Genomic DNA, 20,118 nt, shown 5'->3' on the forward strand with positions numbered 1-20,118 from the left:
AGTCGACACAACAACTGCCTCTGTATAAGCAGAGGCGCTCAACCTCCTGTCGGACATAAGCTTGTTTTAATGACATAAAAAAAGTGGAGTTTTCATCACGACGGCCGTCATTTACACAGCTCTCCTTTGACTCTCCCGCCTGTGATGGAGCCTAACAGGCATCTGTATAAGTGGATCATTCTGGACAATGTTTGCACTGCACTCATGTAATCCAGTTGCCTCTCACAGACCATTGTAATATCCTCATTATAATAGCATACACTCGACAAACTCCTCTCCTTGCTTCTGTGTTCGTTCTTCTTTGCCCTGATCTTCTCTATGGTTCATCAATCCATCTTCTTCTCCACAGCTACACTTTAAAACGACCTTGCCCTCCGTCCCCAAAAACCTGGTCTATTTTTCGTGTTCCTTCATACCTGTATATGCATTCTTTGCACTCTCTTTCCCTCTTGACCTTGCTAATGTGTTTCCTCCAGCTGCAGAGGGAAACACATGCACCGCTCTTGCTCTTAGAAACATTTTTTCTTTTACTTCTATTGAGTCACTCCAAACAGTTTCAATGTGTTTGCCACTGTGCATGAAGTGAATATAAACAGTTGTGTTAGCTCTTGAGGTGAGAGTGAATTAATGTACTCCTATTCATTATCTATACCGCAGGAAAAACAACCATTCACACTCATTTACAGTCAGTTTAGAGTGGCCAAGTAATCTAAACTCCATGTGTTTCCACTGTGGAGAGGAAGTACCCCAGTACCCAGAAATCCACACAGACACAGGTAGAATTCACATGCAAATTCCATACAGAAAGAGTTCCAGCCAGTCGGCTTTCCTTCTTACTGTGAGGCAACGGTGCTAACACATACGTCTCTCACAGACAACATTGGTCTTTCCAGTTGCTCACGATGGAGGTCTGTAATTTATTGCTTTTTATTTAAGTCAACAGTCAACTAACAGAGACATTCTGAAATCCCTGAGAACCATTTACTATTGTTTCTGTTTTCACCGTCACCGAGTGACATTTTCAATTTCTGGAAATAGTGCTGGTACGGTTATACGGGATAAACCTTAACTTAATAACATCCATTTCATGTTTCTGTCAAAGTATTCACACATTTGTGGCTCTCAATCTAACAATAAAAGCAAAATCTATCCAACACTGCAACAATGATTAAATCTGTGGAAATAACACGCCTCTTCCTCCAGTTCACATAGCAGACTGTTAAACACAGACACACACAAAGTATGGTGTCCGATACGATAACTTTATCATAAGTTTGACTTTCTACGATACCAATATCAGTCCAAGTGAATCACTTTTATTCACCATTTTAACAACTTAGCCATCAATAAGACATTCTGTAACCAGCCGATTGTAAAAGACTTTGGCCAGTAACAGACCCGCGATCATAACGGCTCATTGCTAATTAAAAGAGCCAATATTAGAGTCCACATGAGGCCTATTTTTTTTATTTATCTGCATGTGTCACTGGTTTTGTGGTCCAGTGATGTGTGAGTGAGCACACCTGCGGAAATAGTTCAGCTATATGAGTTTAATTAACTCAACATGGATAATAACCTTGAGGTTGCAGATCATTAGGCGCGTTAAAGTAAGCAGAAATGTGGTGTGAACCAAACCAGGCAAACCAGGTAAATCCTTCAACAGAAGACTTTCCCGTTAATTATACTGACTGTGGCATCCCAGTATATATTCTAATTTGACCCACCACAGTTTCATCACAAACCAAAAAAACACTTTGGTTCACTTATAATAATATGAGCAGTCACTATCGTAGCACTTTGCTCTGTTTGCAGAGCTTTTGGGCAGCAAGCGCTGTTTCCTTCATACACACTCGAGCACCATTTCCTGCTTACGATCACTTTCGAAAGTACCATACCTTGTTTTTTTCTCACTTGAGTTGGTGGTTTGAATTTGCATACAGTGCAAAGGTTACAGGGTGAAAGAACAGCGATGGAGAAGTTTTAGCTCTCTTGCTTTCCAATAACATTGCAAGTAACTGTTTGCTGGTAATCTGGAATAGATTAAAATCCAACTTTTCCATTTTGAAAATATTCATGGATGGTAGTCGGCTTGTACTGTGTAACAACAGCTCTGGTAATAATCCATCCCAGCAGTCCAACATCCCTGACAAACATTATACAAAGGGCTCATGGGAGGTTGAATAATTAATTTTAAATCACAACACACAGACAAGCTGATGCCATTTCATTTCTCAGAACAGTCTCACAAAGCTTTACTGTAGCAAAGAGGCCTTATGAAGACATGGCAGAGACACCTTCATATGCAAGATGTGGTCCTGAGTTTATTTGAGTTGAATGGGGGTTCTTGCCTTGACTGAACGTCAACTTTCCCTGGAATAAAGGACCAATAGATCTTATCATAGTGGACAGTGTTTCCATAAACATACCTTCATTATCTACCACCACCATCACAGGTATCACATGAAAACAAAGCTTGGCAAAAGAGAGGGGGTGGAGAACATATATGTATAACGAGAAACCTTCTACTTTACAGTGATGTGCACACATACAACACACAACATACAGAACAAAGAGAACACGGAGAAACAGAGATGCTGGTTTGATTAAAGCAGCACATTCCCCTGATTTTGTTCTCTCTCTTTTATGCTGACACTGGCACCTTTAAATGTTACCAGGGGTCATGTTCTGAGAACACTGCAGATTTTCACCCGCATCCACCTCAGTCCTGCACATTTCTGCCCCACCAGCAGGGAGGCAAGGTGTTCAGTACCAAGCACACACACCAGCCCATCTGCTGCTGCTGCTGCTGCTGCTGCTAGGATAGGTTATAGGGCATAGCAGCTTGACTACATAGCTGGAGACAACACGAGCATTAACATTTGAAAAATATATAACTAAACTACGTCTAATGAAGCCTGGGAGTGCAAACTGATATTTAATCTGCAGGATCATGTTTTCTGTCAGTGCTGTTGTGTCTTTTAATTCAGAAATTAGGAAGGGTCGTTTTCTCTGAGCTGAATGTGGGAACTTCTTCTGGCTTCTGCCTTTAGAGGTTGCATTTACACACACACACACACACACACACACACACAGCTTTATTTGAATGCTCATTTTAGGGGATTCGTGTGCAGAGAGACATTGAAACAATGCCGTGTTTATGGAAAACATTTTAAAGAATAAAAAGATTGTACAGGGAAAGTTCTGTTTCTGTGTGGAAACGGTTTCTGTATTACAAATGCTCGATGACAAAAAAAGCACATTTTGTCACTGTCCACCACTCGGATGTGCCGATGTGCTCCAGATTCTTAAAGTAGACCTACTGCACTTTTGATAAATGATCCACCAACACCACTTCAACTAAGTGTGAATGTGTGTTTAATAGCATGTACGATCAATAAGCAGCAAGTTAATCAGCCTCTCTTCAGTACAACATAAAAGCTCCCTTGATAATGTAGACCACACTGAACAACAAAGGCACTGCCTGCACATAGCAAAAGGATTACATATTTACTATGTCCTTGTGTGAACTGATATCGAATCCTATTTTACAAGTTAACAAGAGTTCGGTGTTAAACAGCTCTATGATATAATATAATATAATATAATATAATATAATATAATATAATATAAATTTACATATACATATAAATCTACATGTCTATGTCTATAACCAACTGTGACATAAACATGTGCCTATGCAAAGCCACACATTTTGAGCTGGTCATCACAGCAATCCAAACAGAGTAATGCCAGCATAAAAATTGATAGAATGACAATGTACCAGGCTCAAAAATACAAATTAAGCTCATGTTAGTATGCACAGAAAGTGCAATTTATACCGCTATGCACTTGTGCCACTGGTAACCACGCCGATAAAGACATGTTTCTTATGAATACATTCCAATATAGGCTTGCTTTTTGTGACACTGGGGAAATAAAATCTGCCACACTCGTCAAAAACACACAGACGTGATGGCATGTGACAATGTCATGATGACTACATGATTTACTTAATCCCCTGCACACTCACGGTGACCTTGTCGTCCTATTCTTAGACGCAAATGCAGTTGATACCGATGCAGATAACACGCAAGACGGCTAAACCAATTAGAACTCATCTCTTCTCCATTTTATCCAACCTCTGTATTTTATATTCTTTTCCCCCCTCACACAACTTTTTCCAAGAAGCTGTGAGTATTTTCTGTTGAAGTTGAGGTTAGAGTTGTAGGAAAACACTTTTATCATAGGCTCAACAGAGGCAGCACAACAGTCATTTTCCTAGAAACACTGCACCTCCTGCTTCTTGTCTGAGCCGCACTAAAATGTCTTCTTTATTATCAAAGCCATTCTGTTTCTGTCACCAGGGTACTGACAAAAGATAGTCTGCCATGTTTGATTAATGTTTCACATTTAACACACACTCACATTCTCAGTTAAAGGAATCGGGATTTAGATATGTGTTTGTTTTGGCTAAATGTGGTGCAAAATACATGTGTTATAACTAAAACTTTAAATTGCACTGTTAAAAATGTTATTCATATAAAACCCCCATTCCCACTGATCAAATAAACCCACTGAATCCCAGGTTTTAAACAGGGTTTTTACTAGTGGGAATGTGTCTAATCAGCATTCACTTGCAGCCAGGTCAAATGACTGCAAAACATGCATGTTTTTAACTACTTTGGCTCTAAACGGGATCAGTGCAAGCGTAAGTCCTGGGTGAATGCAGTCCTTTTTCCTGTCTTGCTCTGTTGTTGCCAGAGATGTGCCTTGGGATTTGGAACAGCACTAAATATCATTTATTTTATCAATCGGATCTTCTAAGTGATTGATTTAGAGACAGGGCAAAATAAAAAAATGAGAAATAGTAACCACCGTAATGGTTTTATTGAGGGCTATGATGCCGTCGTTTTATTTGTTTCATTTCCAGGACACATCCTTGACATCACATTTCACGCACTGATGATGCCGGGGAGGGGGGGGGGGGGAAACACCACAGGGCAAAACAACCATTGGCAATGGTAATGGCATTAATCACCTCTTTAATGGCTTCACCCAGGTTTAAAAATGTTAGTGAGAAAGAATCTTTAGCACTACAGCAGTGAAGGGGAAATTTAAATGGTGTCATGACAAGACAACAGCAGTGTGAAACGGACTCAGTAAGCTTGAAAGAAAATAGACAGATAAAGTAAATGCTTATTTTGGTCAGTGAAATACCAAGACCATGCAGCATCAGCTTAGCTAACGTCTGTCATTCACCGGTGGTGGGAGGGAAAGTTTGAGTTTTGAGAAACAGTGATGAATAAGAGTGCAGCAGTCGCAAGAATGCTCAAGGCAGAAGACTGATAAAATACACTGCATACATTCAGAAACAGCTCAGACGGATTGCAACCAAGTACAAACCCTTCAACTACACCACTGAACAGCCATAAGACCCGGCTGTAACACGGTCAATTCAAGAGGCAGAGGCATTTCAACAAAAGCTGATGATTTAACCGCTTGTTTGAATGTACTACATAGCTCATATAACAAAAAGCATGCGTGTGGGAGAGGTGTTAGGGGGACGTCTCTGTATGAAGAGATGAGAATGAGGAGATGGAGGTGTGTGTGGAACACATTGTGGTCGGTAAACAAAGCCAAAGCAGGAAAGCGTGGGCTCACCTGACAGTCACCTCATACTTTTGCGCAATGTTTTCACAGTGTAGAATATATAACGTTTGCTGCTGGCGCAAAAATACTGAAGCAGCAATTTGTCCTGTTTTTTTTGCATGTCCTGAGGCAACAAGGCAGACATTTCTGATTGGATTACCATGCTTAAGAGGCCACAAAGTGCTTTGTACAAAATGCCTACAGTACATGTTTAGAACTCAAACATCTGGTGCAAAATCTCCCAGCATCAGGATTCTTGAGTGTGAGGAGTGCACTGCAAATGTCCTTTATTCATTTTGAATACTGTGTCCCAATAAAACAACTTACCAAACTACTTTAATTTATCTGGCATGTGATCACTTGCAACAATGCAAACCACTGTATTTCATTAGACGCATGCATTCAATGGCATGTTCTCTATAATTAACTTTAACGCTTGCGTACATATGTAGGCCAGTGCAGGTTATGCATTTCTGGTAATGTCACTCAGCAGATGGCATTTCCTCTACAGCACTGGCCTGATGTGTAATAACCACAAACCAGGTCTGACAAACATAGGTAGACTTCTCAACAGCATCAACACAAAATGTTGATGCACACGGGTTGAGGTAACAATTATATCATTTTTGATGCCGGCCATGAAATAACATTTATATGCATGTTTAAATCTAACATTTGAAATGTCAAAAAATTGCAAGATTTATATTATTTACTGACCAAAACATTTCCAACACTCTTTAACCCAAAGAAATTCGTATCTCTATTCAACATAATGAAGCTTTTAATGACGTAATTCGCACTATCCATCCCAACTTGCAAAGCAAGCAAACACCCAAAGTCACGTTGATAGATTTCCATCGGCAACGGTGGGAAGGACAACAATTACCGTGATCTCATGCTGCCTCCCAACATCAACCTAAACTTAATCTCATGTTATTGTTTTGAGAAACCCCTGGCAACAGAAATTACATACTGTGAGTTTAAGGATATACAGAGTTCAGACCAGATGTTTTAAGGGTGTGATCTTTTTGGACTTGATGTGCAGAAGTCATTGGAAAAATATGGCCTGTTTATATACTTTACCCAGATGAACACCTGCTGTTGTCCCACGTGATTTCTATGGAATATGATTCAGATTTTTTGCCCTACCGAACATGAATTCACTTCCAACCGATACACACAGCCCTGTTTTTTCTGCAGTCGTTTTTTTGTTTTCTTTCTTGCTTGATACTTTGATGCTTTTTTTTACATTGATGTAGCTATGGCAATTTATTTAAGCTTCTCTACAAATCAATAAACTGATTTTTGTTTAAAACGCATGCAGACACATAGCAAGACATTTGCTATTCAAATAAAGTCTCAAAGGTAGCATCTGTAACCGTCCCATAGCCTGAGGAACATTGCTGAACAGAGCCTATAAAGGTGAAATACTGCTACTGCTCATAGTGGAGGCTTAACCAGCGTTAATCAGTTGCCAGGTTGACGCTTGAGCAAGAGGTGCTGAAATATGCAGACATTCATGGTCTGCTAATTAATGTGTCTTAGATTAAAGTGTCCAAGAAATGTCATGTATTGTCCTCTTACTAGCCCCAGTGTCAATGCTGGCTCAGAGGCTGAAGGAGACAAAGCAGGCAGAGCAGCCGTGAGTCAGCCAGAGCCAACCCCCTGCCTCATGCTGAAATCAGAGAAACCACAAGAATGTAACAGCTTCTGTTATTATCCCTCCCTGCTGCCTCACTGCCTGATAGCCTGCCCCAGAAAATAGCAGCAAGGCTGCCTAGTTCTCTACAACAAACATACACACAATCTTGTTCTCATCATGACACACACAAATAGATTGTCTACAGATACCACTGTCCATTTTGCTCTTTTTTTGCTACACATAAGTATTATAGTGTTTGTGTGTGTGTGTAATACACACAGTACTGTGCAATAGTTTTGAAAAATGCTGTGAAGTTAGAGCGCTTTCACAAATGTGAATTCTAAATAAAGCTGCAAGCAGCAATATGGAGTTCTAATTGTTCATTTTTATCAAGTTCCAAAATGCAGCGTTAGCCAACTAAAGAAAACCTAAATCTCATTACACCTGGCATTAGAATGAATTTTATATGATCGGATAGCGATCATAAAGCTCTTCACCGGATGCATTTACACCTGGAATTTACAAGCGTCTCCGGGATCCACATTAAGATATGAAAGCAGAGGAGACAGCAAAATTTTATCAATGTGCTCACAATGCGTCTCCGACCATCTCCCGAGGTGATTTGGCAGATCGGATAACAATCCATCCTCATTGCGTCTCGTGTGTGTTTACACCTGTACTTACAAGTGGTCAGGCCCTATCTGACTGCAATCTGATCACAGAAAACGCATTTAATGCCGGATGTAAAGGGGGCCTACTTGGTGTGACCACCCTTTGCCTTAAAAACAGCATCAGTTCTTCTACATACACTGTTGAAGTGTTGAAGGAACTCGACAAGAAGGTTGTTCCAAACATATAGGTTTCTGCCAGTTCTGAGCAGATGCACAGGGAGATAAGCATGATGTCTTTCATCTCACACTAAGTTTCCCTGGCCAACCACTGAGTCTATAAGCTTCAGCATTGTCTGTTTCTTTGTACTTCTTCAAAAAAAACCTTGGCCAGCTCATCTTGAAACCCCAGCCTGTTTTGAAATCTCTGCCTGGGAGAGACCTTGCTGATATAGTATAACGATATAACTACTTTGTTTCTTGCCATGGTGTATGACCAGTGACATGAAACAGTCTTCCACAAGCTCACCTTGGCAGCAGAGTCTGCCTGTTCCTCACCCAGTTTTAAGTCTCCTACACAGCTGTTTCTGTTACAGTTAATGACTGTGTTTTAACCTACATATGAAAATGATAATCATTAGCATCTGTTTGGTATAGCCGGATAATCACACACCTGACTATAATCCCACAAATCCCTGACTTTCAGCAAGTATAACCTATAAGAATGTATGCTGGTTTGAAGGCAAAGGGTGGTCACACTACATACTGATTTGATTTAAAAGGCAAAGTGAGTTAAAATGTTTGCATTTTGTTAACCATTAACAAAAATTGGAATTTGAACATTCTTACTTTACAGTGTTTTTCCCCCACATCATTTTCCCTTACTATAGTACATCCTCAACTTGGGTGGGGTCGTCATAGTACAGCTGCACAAAACTGCTGTGATGTAATTTTATACGCGACACACACAAACTAAGATGAGCAAAGTAGTTATTTTTGGTGTACCAATTCATTAGAATTTCCTGCATGACCGGAGCGCAGACGTATGACAGTCACTGAGCTAAAATACAGGGGAACAGGTCATGATTCAGCTCACAATCATTGGCTTTTGGAAATGGTGACTCCTCTGTTAAATGTTGAGATTTTAGAAATGTTTAAGGATGTTTGAGTCTTTTGAACTGATCTATAGTTCGGCATTGCTCTGTTTGATTCCTGTGTTGGACGTCGCACTCATGACTCTTCCAGTGGCGAAACAGTGACCAGCAGTCTGTCCACATCACATTTCAGTACCGGCTCAGCTCGTTTGGAATCTCACTAGAGCAGGGACCCAAAAAAAAAAAACTAGGTATCAGGTACTATACCTAATGGAAAAGCAAAAACCCAAGCCGAGCCATGCTAGATCTGTATGATGGAAAACGCCAACTACAACAAAAAAAAGCTGATACTGAACATACCTTGTCAGCAGACAGGACACTAGATCAATCGACTGAAAGAGCAGTGAACAGATTTTACAGACAGACCAGTTTTTACAAACTCACATGATAGTGAGTTGACAAACTACTATATAATTATAAGTATATGACATGCCAGGTGTCAATATAAACATCTATAGCTTCCACTGCTCTTAAGTCTCCACCAGTGGAAGGCCTGTTAAACCCTGTATGCCTTTAGCCAAGTACTTAAAAATGTTCCTTTAAATATTCCATGCAACATAAAGGTGCAAGAAAGTAGCCCTGACTTACTAAGGTAAAGTTAGCTTAAGGAAAGGATCATTCTTATCAAGAGAGGAGGAGAGCATGAACTTTTGTGTGTTGGGTGTTCAAAAAAAAAATCAAGGCTCACGTGGGGTGGACACACCCGCCTAAAAACATGCCCATCAGCCTTTGTAACAAGATATCTCTATATATGTTGTCGTTCCTTTCCCTCTCTTCGCCACACCATCAAGCGCGTAAAGTGATGACATGTTCACACTTCTACTTTCAGCACCCATCTGTTGACTAAAGGTAATTATGGGGAGACAGAATATAGGATTCAAAAACAGTAAGGACAAAAATAAAGCAGAGCATGAAGGAGGGGCGGACAGAAAACAAGCTCGACAGTGCAGGAACTGAAAGCAGTACGGGATAAAAACAAATCGTGACGGCCTGGGCTTTTAGACTGCTCAGTGTGCTCGTGTTTGAGTTGGATATAGAATCACTTTGCACTTCCTCCACAAACCTCCATGCAGAACAAGCAATCATGTGGAAAAAAACTAGGTGTTTAACCATTCAATCTGTTGATCTTCCTGAAATAACACTGTCAAATGTCGCCCAAAACACTGTGCATGCCTGAAAACGAGGGCAGAAGCTTAACTTCGAGAAATTTCTTCTATTGGCTTTTTGAATAAATGATTAAACCAAAATGTTGATCTTAGTGTCACTAATTCTGCTCATTTGCAAGGCTGTAAATTACCTGAAGCTGCAAACCTGCTGAAAAACAGCTTTTATCTGAGAGCCATTCAATGCACTAAATGCTTGTTTTCAGCATGCAGTGTGTGCATGTGTTAATTTATATTTATAGAGACATTAGTATTTTTATAGACCCTGAACTTGCAGTATTGCATTCAACTTCATTGTACAGTCTAAATGTGCAATAACAATAAATATTAATTTATATTCAAGCCTGCAATAATGACCTCTTTTCAGATACTTTTATGAGCAAAAACACAATGTACTTTGGTTTTTCTCATGGAGACACAGCAGAATAAAGAAGCGTCCTTTTCGGGCTCTGACCCACTGCTCTTAAACAACTGTGTCCTTTGACCTTCTGAGGTATTCAAGGCTCTTTGAGCAGCTGTTTCAAAAGGCAGACCTGTGGATCTGAAGCTGACACATAAGCACACGCAGGCGTGTGCGCTCACTAAGCTCAGGTTGCACAAGCATCAGATTTAAAATGGGCACATGGCACCTTACGGAAAGGGTGTATGTCTAAATGTGCATAGGAGTGCATGCGTGATTTTGGATGAATATGGGATGGGTGGTGGTGACGTAAAGGACAAGCTAAAACATGCACTCTGGCATAACTCTTGAGTAAAGAGGCAGGAGCCAGCTGTACTCGCATACCTGAGGAGTATAAAGGTGGGGGTGGGGCTATAGAGGAAAGGAGTCTTTTTCAGGTGAAAAATGTTTGAAGACATGGAGTGGTGGTGATGTGAGAGGGCCGACTTCCCCATCTTAATCCCATTGTGTGTCCAGCCTCAGTCTCATGTCAATTTGAATATGAAAGACTGGCTCGTTACTGACTGATCCACTATTTCCTACCATTCAGGGAAAACCTCTATTAACATACCGAGGCCATGTTCTGACTGCATTTGAATGAAGCATTTAGAGATGAATTGCATAACCATGTACCACTACTCATGCCACGTTCCAACACTGACTGGTAAAACTCAAAAAGTTTGATTTATTCATCCATTTATAACATGGAGATTACGGACAAGAAGGGTCTTAAACTGTCAGCAAACCAAACATGCCCATGGTTAAATCTGTGACTAATAGCAGACTAGATCGCCTGGGGAGCTCAACAGTGTGTGTAGGTTCTGATTACAGCACAGCAGGCTCGAGGGGTCCAGGTGAGTAAGCCGAGGACAAAGTCGGACAGAGGGGAATGTACATGTTGAGTAAAAGAAAGGGAATTAGAGAAATTGACACTAGGTGAGACAGTAAAGCCTTTTCAACATGTGGAAGGTATTCACAATACAAAATTAAGTATCAATAGTTAATTAGGCACTTTGCTTTTACTATATTTAGCATATCTGAAGATGATTTTTACCAATGATTAGCAAAACAGTGAATTAGTTTTTATCCTTTGTCTCTGTGGAAGTGGAAGGGCTAGAGCAATAGGCTTATCTCCCAATATGTTTACAATTAAACTTATTATTTGTAATTTGTTTACTGCATCAGTACTACACTGAACAACAACATGAACTACATCATCCAGTTAAATGAAAACATTCTTTTCACTGGGAGAACTGAATGCAACATAGGGACTACCTTTTGTCTTGTAAGCAGAGCTGCACACGTTCCTTCAAAAACAAACATACCAAGACAACTGGGTGTTCCCTGTATATACTGTAAAAAATGCTTGTTTATTGAAATGCAACCAAATATCTAATATTGCTACCATTATTCTGTATTTAATTCACACATTGATGCCAGTCAGTTAGCATCAATATAACTTTTGTTTCCTTCTGTTCCACCCCATTTATCATGTGACCATTGGAGAATGTATCTCCAACTTAATGGTCATCGATAATCTTGTAATGTCTCTCTTAATCGAACTCCTGCACTGATGGCAAGGCCTACATCTCAGCTACTAAACCATAACTGAGCTGGGCTTAATCGCCTGGATTTGTTTGTATAATCTTTTTCTCCCAGAAATGGGACCCACTGTGAATAGTGGTAATAGTAATACTACTACAACTATCAGTGCAATAAGTTACACGCTAAATAACACTATATTCAATAAGGGTATCAAACATATTTAAAAAAAATCAAATGTATAATATGGGTGCATACAGAGGTCTGTGCAATGTTACCATAATATGTAGGTTCACCTGCAGCCAATACTACCATACAAGTCTTGTCGCCTTCTTTCTGAAATTGTAATGAAATGACCAAGCTACAAGCCCAACAGCTGCATCCATATTTGATAAAGCTATTCTGTGTGAGCAGTCAGAATGTGTCACTACTAATATGGGCCTACTTGTCCTCTATTTTGGTCTAAATGTGTCAAGGCAGCTTCGACCCAGGATTCTGTCTATAGTGTCGTGACTTGTACGTGAGGTTAACACAGCTGTGTTTGGGGCTTGGGGGTTGATTTCTGCTGACAAGGTGTGCCACAGAGCTCCATAAAATGATGTCATGCAATCCCAGCATGCAACAGTGGGAACCAAAACAACGCCATTTTGGCAGGCAGACGTGCTGTTATTCATTAAAAAAAAGGTGAAGGTGATGGAACGCTGTTCTGCCCCGGGATACAAAAACAGTCAGAGATAAGAAAATGCAAGTTTACCAGTTTCCCAAAGATCCTGAAAGACAGCAAAGGTGGATCACTGCCCTTAAATGCCCTTAAAGCGAGCAGAAGACGAAGCGAAGGAAACCCACAGAAAACGGATTCTGCTTGTGCAGTGACCACTTCATCCATCCATCCATTATCCATCCCTTTATCCTCCACCGGGGTGCTGTGCCAATTTCAGCTGACATAGGGCGATAGGCGGGGTACACCCTGGACAGTTTGCCAGTCCATCACAGGGCCACACATAGAGACAGACAACCATTCACTCTCACATTCACACCTATAGTCAATTCCTATGGGTCTTCTTGCTGCAAAGGCAAGAGCGATAACCACTACACCAACCGTGTGGCCCTGATCACGTCATGTAAGGTAAGTAATCCAACGCTTCCTAGCTTTAATATCTTGTTTATTTCAAGCTTTTAGTGTTCTTTCTAACTGTTCTCTGGAGTAGGATGAAGGAAAGCTTGAGAAAGTTGAAGATGTCAGAATACTGCAGGTCTGGAATGTCTACTTTGGATAGTTCCAAGAAGCATTAAATGGGTCACTTATATTCACTGATGGCTTGAAGCCGTCACTGGCTCCATTCATTTTTTCATCAGCTTTTCCTGCCAAAATGGTGGCGTAAAGAAACCAAGTGATGTGAGGCCCAGAGCTCTTTCTCCACCAATTAGCAACCTTTGTATGAGATATCTTGCTAGAAATGTATGTGAATGGATTGTTCTTTGGCTGGTTCACTTCAGTACTTCGACACAAGTGTGGCTGGAAGCCAACCAGTCTTGCTGGACATGCACTTATTAAATGGCCATCAATTAATTGGAATAGTATGGAAATACAATAACTTTTTTCCATTATGTATTAAATACTGCTAACTTCAATCATCAATACAACAATGTTCAGTTTCATAATGTTTTAATACTTTAAACCCGAGTATTGTCATTACATATTTCCCAGAAATATCATGAAATCATTTTAAGCTTATATCACCCCCTCCCCTCCCAGCAGTATACATAGATAACAAGGAGCCTGATGTTGCGCAAATAAAGAGGAAAATCTTGTGAGGGAAGGTAAACAGAACTGAACTGGTGATCAAACACACCACTGTGTGTACTGACAGCCCTATTGATATTACAAGTGGTGACAGAAAGTTCTCAATGCAACTTTTTTTCATAGTACTTCTGGCAACGACTCAAAGCCTACTCACACAGGATATGCAAATGCTACCATCTTAAAATACTCAAAATGTATCTTGCCTGCAGCACCCAACTAGCAGTCCTCTTAGTTAGTTCAAACCAACACTAAGCTGCCAACACTACTCAGCACTATGTAAAGTGAAACAGTGTCTCTCTATAACACAGAGAATAACCAGAAATCAGGTGCAAGACGACAAATGCGAAACATTTCACTAATAATAATGTTCACAATAATTTTCCTTGATAGCACTACAACAAAGGTTAAACGTATATATACTGATATAATGGTTAGAAGGTGAGGTGAGAGGCAGCCAAAAATGGACGAAATGACTTGAGAGACAAAAGGTCAGACAACAGCTAAATGTCAGAGGGAATGTAAAAGACAACCTACAATATATATTATTCCAAAGGCCTTATCCACCAATTTTGCACAAGCACTGGGGTATGCAATCTTAAACATACAATACTCCACACATTTCCTTACACTCTGTACTCCCAGCCCATCCCACAGTGTGTACACATCTCTCAACCTTTCAAACTGACAAAAACAATGGTTGACCTTTGACCATATAGCTATGTGGGGCCATTTATGATGTTTAAGCAGATGTTTGCCATTTTTATGCATCTTGTCCACTTATATCAGTCAAACCCAGGGAGATACCCCTGCAGAGATGACATGACAATGCACTCACTGGTAGTGACAGGGTCTATAGGCTGCAACATGGACATTCATTTGTGGCATTTTTCACTTTATCAAGATGACAATGAAAGAGTAAAATTCTTGCATCCCTCAACCAAAGTCAATAAGATGTGGTGCTGTGCTGGTAGTAAAGAGTATTAGGGGCTGCTCACATTTTTTGTGCACACAGATACATTATTTTCAATGCATACATGCAATTACAAAGAGAGTGACGTGGTCAAGATACGCATATGTTGAGATTGCGCATCACACCAAGTTTGGCTGGTTGACTGCTTAGCAATGACAGACTCGACAGAGGCTCAGGCCCACATTGACCCTCATTAAAAACACCTCTAGCTTCTTCCATGCGTTTTTGATGCTGCATGTGAATGGCCCCATATTCAGTGTCCTGACTTAATGCAATACTTCTTTTACAAGTAAAACACCAGCTTTGAGTCAATTTATGGGGGGGGGAGAACTGACAATGGACAATTTATTTCGCCATGCTCTCAATGCAGACCTTTGCTTCAGGTAACAATGTCCAACAAATCTGCTCATACTGAATATATTGGCAGCCTTGCAGGGTATGCCCCAAGGCTGAGACTAATACGATCATTATTGTTAATAACCAACACAGTAGAATTCTGAGATTGAAAAGTTGGAAACAATGTCAGGGTGAATTACAGTTTCCCCTCTGAATCATATTCCACAACTGCAGTTGAGTCCCAATTTGCCTTGGGATCTGATGAAACTACCCGACTCCCAGCTTACTCCCATGAGACCCCCCTCAGCCCCATGATAGCAGGTGTAGTTGATCCCAATTACTTTTGCCACACCTGTGCCCCTTCTGTCTTCCTCCCTCCATTCCCATCCATGCCTTCTCCTCATTCATTTCCTCTCTCTTTCTCTGTGTCTCACACAACACTTGTGTTGTAAAACGTGGGAAAAGCCAGTTCAGGTGCACCGCTTAAGTAAAGCGAGGCCATTGCCACAAGCAATTTAATCTTCACCAGCTGGGTCTGTCCACTTCTTCACTGACTGGACAGAATGAAAGCAAAGAAATAGAGTTCACTTCACTAATCTGTCCAGCACATCATGTATGGATTTGTATGTTCCATTTTATGATAGCAAACTTTGCTCTGCCATTTTAATTCATGTTTTGGTACCAGCACCACTGCTCATACTCCAGCTCTACTGTACGTTCTAGATGTCAGGGATGCGATTTTCTTTTTATCGTGCAGGAATGTTGCACAAAAGAAACAGACAAGAGACATCCTTCTATAAACTGGCTGTAGAATTTTATTCAGGCTTCCAGAATGGTTCTGTTGGTTTGAACAGCAAGGAGAAACCTTTTGTGCCGGCAGAATCATTGAAGCCATTAAATAACAGTTATTAGAGAGCAATTGTCTGGGAACAAAAAAAAAGGTGGGTCAGATAAAAATGTATTGGTGAAAATGTGTAATTAACAGCTGGCATTTGGCAACAATGTTAAGTTAATAAAACCAACATCTGAAGGGTGTCTCTCACTAAATGAGTGCTTAATTAGATATGATTCAAAGTCAAGTATGACGTTTGGATGCCACCTACATTTGATTATATAATCGGCTTCAGTGACCTTTAAAGTCTCTTATACAATCGACCGAGCCTGTCCTATAGTAACAGCAGTCTCGTCTACATTAATGCAAATACAATCTTAACCACCATCACTACTTTAATATAATAATATGATAGCAATCCAAACCTATAATAATGGTGCCCCAAATACAAAAATGTACAACATGGCAGGGCTAAGATAAATAGTTCAGCTTCAGCAATCATCAGGTCCCACACAGGGAATCCCATATGTATTCAGGTCAAGAAGAGCCACAAATATTAGGTTAAAATCATTTGGGAAAAGGAGTGGTTGTCTGTTAAGCTTTGCGGGCACATGAAAGCATTATGTTTATATGGAATCCTTGAGAAATGGAAACTGCCGAGACACTGTTGTCAAAACAGTACCCACCATCTTTTCTTACAGATAAAAAGTCAAAGTAAAATGACAGAGCACATGCCCAGTATTCTATCAGACTTTTTTGATGAACACTGCTACATGATTTTATCAACAGCTCCTTCATTAGCTGCCCCTCACTGGGGTGCCATTCATGAGCTACTGTGTGGACACTTCTTTCAGATCATTGTGCTGTTGTTTTAGACTGCTAAACAGTACGAGAGCATGCCAGAGAAGGAGTGATGAGAGCTACAGGCTAAACAAACAGGACAGAGCAGCGTCCATATGATCTCAGCAGCGGCAGCAGGCTGGCAAGCAGCGGGTGGCAGAGGAACCGACTGCGACCCAAAAGATGTGGCATGGTGGAGGATTACGTCATCGAGAGAGGGAGAGAGAGAAAAAAGGAGGACGCTGATATCCATTACTTGACACTGCACAGTTAACAGCTGCTTGTCCACTGAACATGACTCCCTGTTTCTGTCATTTGCCTCACAAAAACAATGAACTATTTATTATTGGTGCCGGGGGAAAATAAGCAGCTTATTCTCACAGGAACCTCTCCCTGTGACATTTCTAGAATGTGACACTACAAGAGAGCATTCCTATCAAACGTTTGGTAATGAATGACAAAGTAAAACCAACATTTATATGAATCAGTTGAATTCAACATTTATCTTTTGAAATGTAATGAGATGGAATCTTCTGGCCACCATATTGTCAATGATTTCGAATACAAACAGAAGAGCTCATATACACGTTTGTGCACTGTGCAACGATCAGCTGCAGCATCTGATACACTGTACATTTCAGGCGTTCTTTTTGAAACAGCAACATGCAGAGACATGATAGCATGTGACTGCTTCTTAAAATGCCAAGATGGTGTCGTGCCTACCTGTCATACCATGATAAGAAATGTCATCTATTGATTTATATGCAAGTTGATAGTTTCAGACATTAGTGCTCCTGCATATGCACGTGAAGGGGGTTAACTGAATGTATACTGATATTTGTTATTCGTTTTAACTTGTTATAATATTTTCTTTATATATTGACTGTTTCTTTCGTGTAGACCTCCATGTGTGTCCCTAATGAGGTCTGCAAGTAAAAGATACGTTAACCACATTAGTTCTCAGTAATCACTAATTAATAGCGTTGCATATAATAAAAGTTACGTCACATTTAAAGCCACAGTCGTAACACAAATGACGCCGCACTGGTTCCAATGAACGCCAACATGTCATTAAAGGGCTTATTGTGCACTGTACAATGAATGAGTGCTTCTTTAACGGCGTGTTTAACCAAATAAAGTACATTTTACTGGTTGAATAAACTTGTTAAATGCATACCCCATACTGCGCACCGTGCATTGGCAACTGTTTGGCAGCTGCGAAATATTGAATGGGCTAAGAAACAGCGAGCTAACAAGCAAGCTACAAAAGCCCTGGTTATTAAGGTTATGGAGTAAAATGTTTACTGTCACTCTCTTTGTATGGAGAGTGAACTCAAGCAGACACAAGTGCAGTTACAATGCAGAGTTTTAACGCGACGTTATCCCAGCGTTGTTTCGCAATATTAGCCAGTTTAGCTGTGCGGGCAGCAACTTGGATAAAAGTGACAGCGCCAAGCTAGCCCGCTAGCTAACGTCAGATGGCTGTAAAAGCTGGTGGCCTGCGGTTGACGAACGTCTTTCTTACCGTCATAAACTGCTCCAGGGGCGTCCAGTTTTTAAGCAATATAATTTTTGCCGTATGAGGAAATGGTTTGAGTCGGGGCGATATAGCCCGAACATCCAAGATCAGTTCACCCACTGCCGATGGAACCCGAGCATCATCACAATCACCGTCTTCACCAGTACTCGTAGTCCGACGCTGCTTCACACACATCCATCCAGCAGAGCGGGGCCTCCTCCGGGCTCGACCATGCGACTGGCTCGGCAACGACGGATAATCCACAAAGCAGGAGCCCCCGCAGTAACCATTGGCTAAACGCGAGGACCAGCAGTCATTTCAGGTCGAGAGAATGTGAAATATAATCCCACGCGTGCGTCAAAAACACTGCGAATGCAACGAGCAAAACGGTCACAGCTTTAGGGTTTTGGACCTTAAATCGGCGAAATTGCAAATGTTGCGTGTGAGTTTCTCCGCATGAGCCTGTCCGTTGTTGTCAGCGTTTCTTGGTCTCTCTGCAGCTGCTTCGCCTGCCTGTCCCTGCCTGCCTGCACCACAGCACTGATCCGTGCAGCGACGTAATGGCGCAGCCCGAGCGCACAGGGGCGGGGTCACAAAGCGGGAGGCGCGCTGTTTGTTTTTCAGTGCACCCTGCTGCAAAACGAGAATCAGAATCAATTAAACATGTGTCCTTAATGAGGGACACAAGAATAGCAGTTTATCTACAGTTAGTGACATTTTATATTTCGATGGTGGCTTCAAATAATTACAATGTACTTTCTTTTGCAAAGTGCAAAATCAAATTTGTGTCATTCAAAACATTTTCACCACGTGGACACGTGCTGACATGTTTGTTTGCATTATTTTACTATATACCACTGTGTATATAAAATATGACTAAACTCATTATGAAAACTTTATTATGAAATCCTTATGTTATATGTATGTGACTGAAGATTTGCATAATTACATGATTAAATTGAATTCTATAGAATGCAGAATTACAGAATTACTAATTGATTATTATTAGATTTTTTTTTTGTTAATGAATAATATTTCTGTTACTTCAAGTACAACCGTGCCCATTCATATTGAATGGACCCTGTCATGTAGCCCTGTCATTCACAGACAAAGTAAATGAAAACAAATTGTGAGAATGGCAATGTGGCCTGTACTGACCTCCGGTGGCTCAAAAGAGAAACAGCCCACCATTCAGCAAACAATGGTCCACTGTACAAATATCTGTGGTGCAAACAATGAAGTAAGCAGATGAAGCGGAGCAACGAGAGCAACACAATGAGTCCAGTGTTGTTAATATGCTTTACTCAGAAGCCACTTTGTAGTTGGAGAAACGATAGAGTGGACCTAAAAATTCAGTCAAAGCTTTCATTTTTTTGTCCTCATCTTGATACAAACATCATTTTTTTTATTCTCTTTTCTTTCTGCCTGACCACATATTTTTGGTCAAATATTTCTCAATGAAAGATTGCAGAAAGTAATAATTGAGGATTGTTTAGTGTACTGCTACTCTCCCATTTCAGCCATCTTACATGCTTTTTATGTCCAGATTGTATCAGAACATGCACCTTCTGGTTTGATTCCCATTCTTCAAAAAGAAAAAAAAAAGGAAGAATTTCCACT

The 20,118-nt window shown here is 40.6% G+C and overlaps 1 protein-coding gene across 2 annotated transcripts in view; it reads right to left on the minus strand.

The window, feature by feature from the left end:
* ptpn4a (protein tyrosine phosphatase non-receptor type 4a) overlaps positions 1-19,030 on the minus strand; it is a 64,380-nt gene extending 45,350 nt beyond the window's left edge. For both annotated transcript variants that reach the window (XM_058622126.1, XM_058622125.1), the window contains exon 1: positions 18,505-19,030. The gene's annotated coding sequence lies outside the window, so the exon portion shown is untranslated. The remainder of the gene's footprint in view (positions 1-18,504) is intronic.
* Positions 19,031-20,118: the final 1,088 nt, after the last annotated feature.

This window comes from Solea solea, chromosome 2 (assembly GCF_958295425.1).
Source record: "Solea solea chromosome 2, fSolSol10.1, whole genome shotgun sequence".
Taxonomy (NCBI): domain Eukaryota; kingdom Metazoa; phylum Chordata; class Actinopteri; order Pleuronectiformes; family Soleidae; genus Solea; species Solea solea.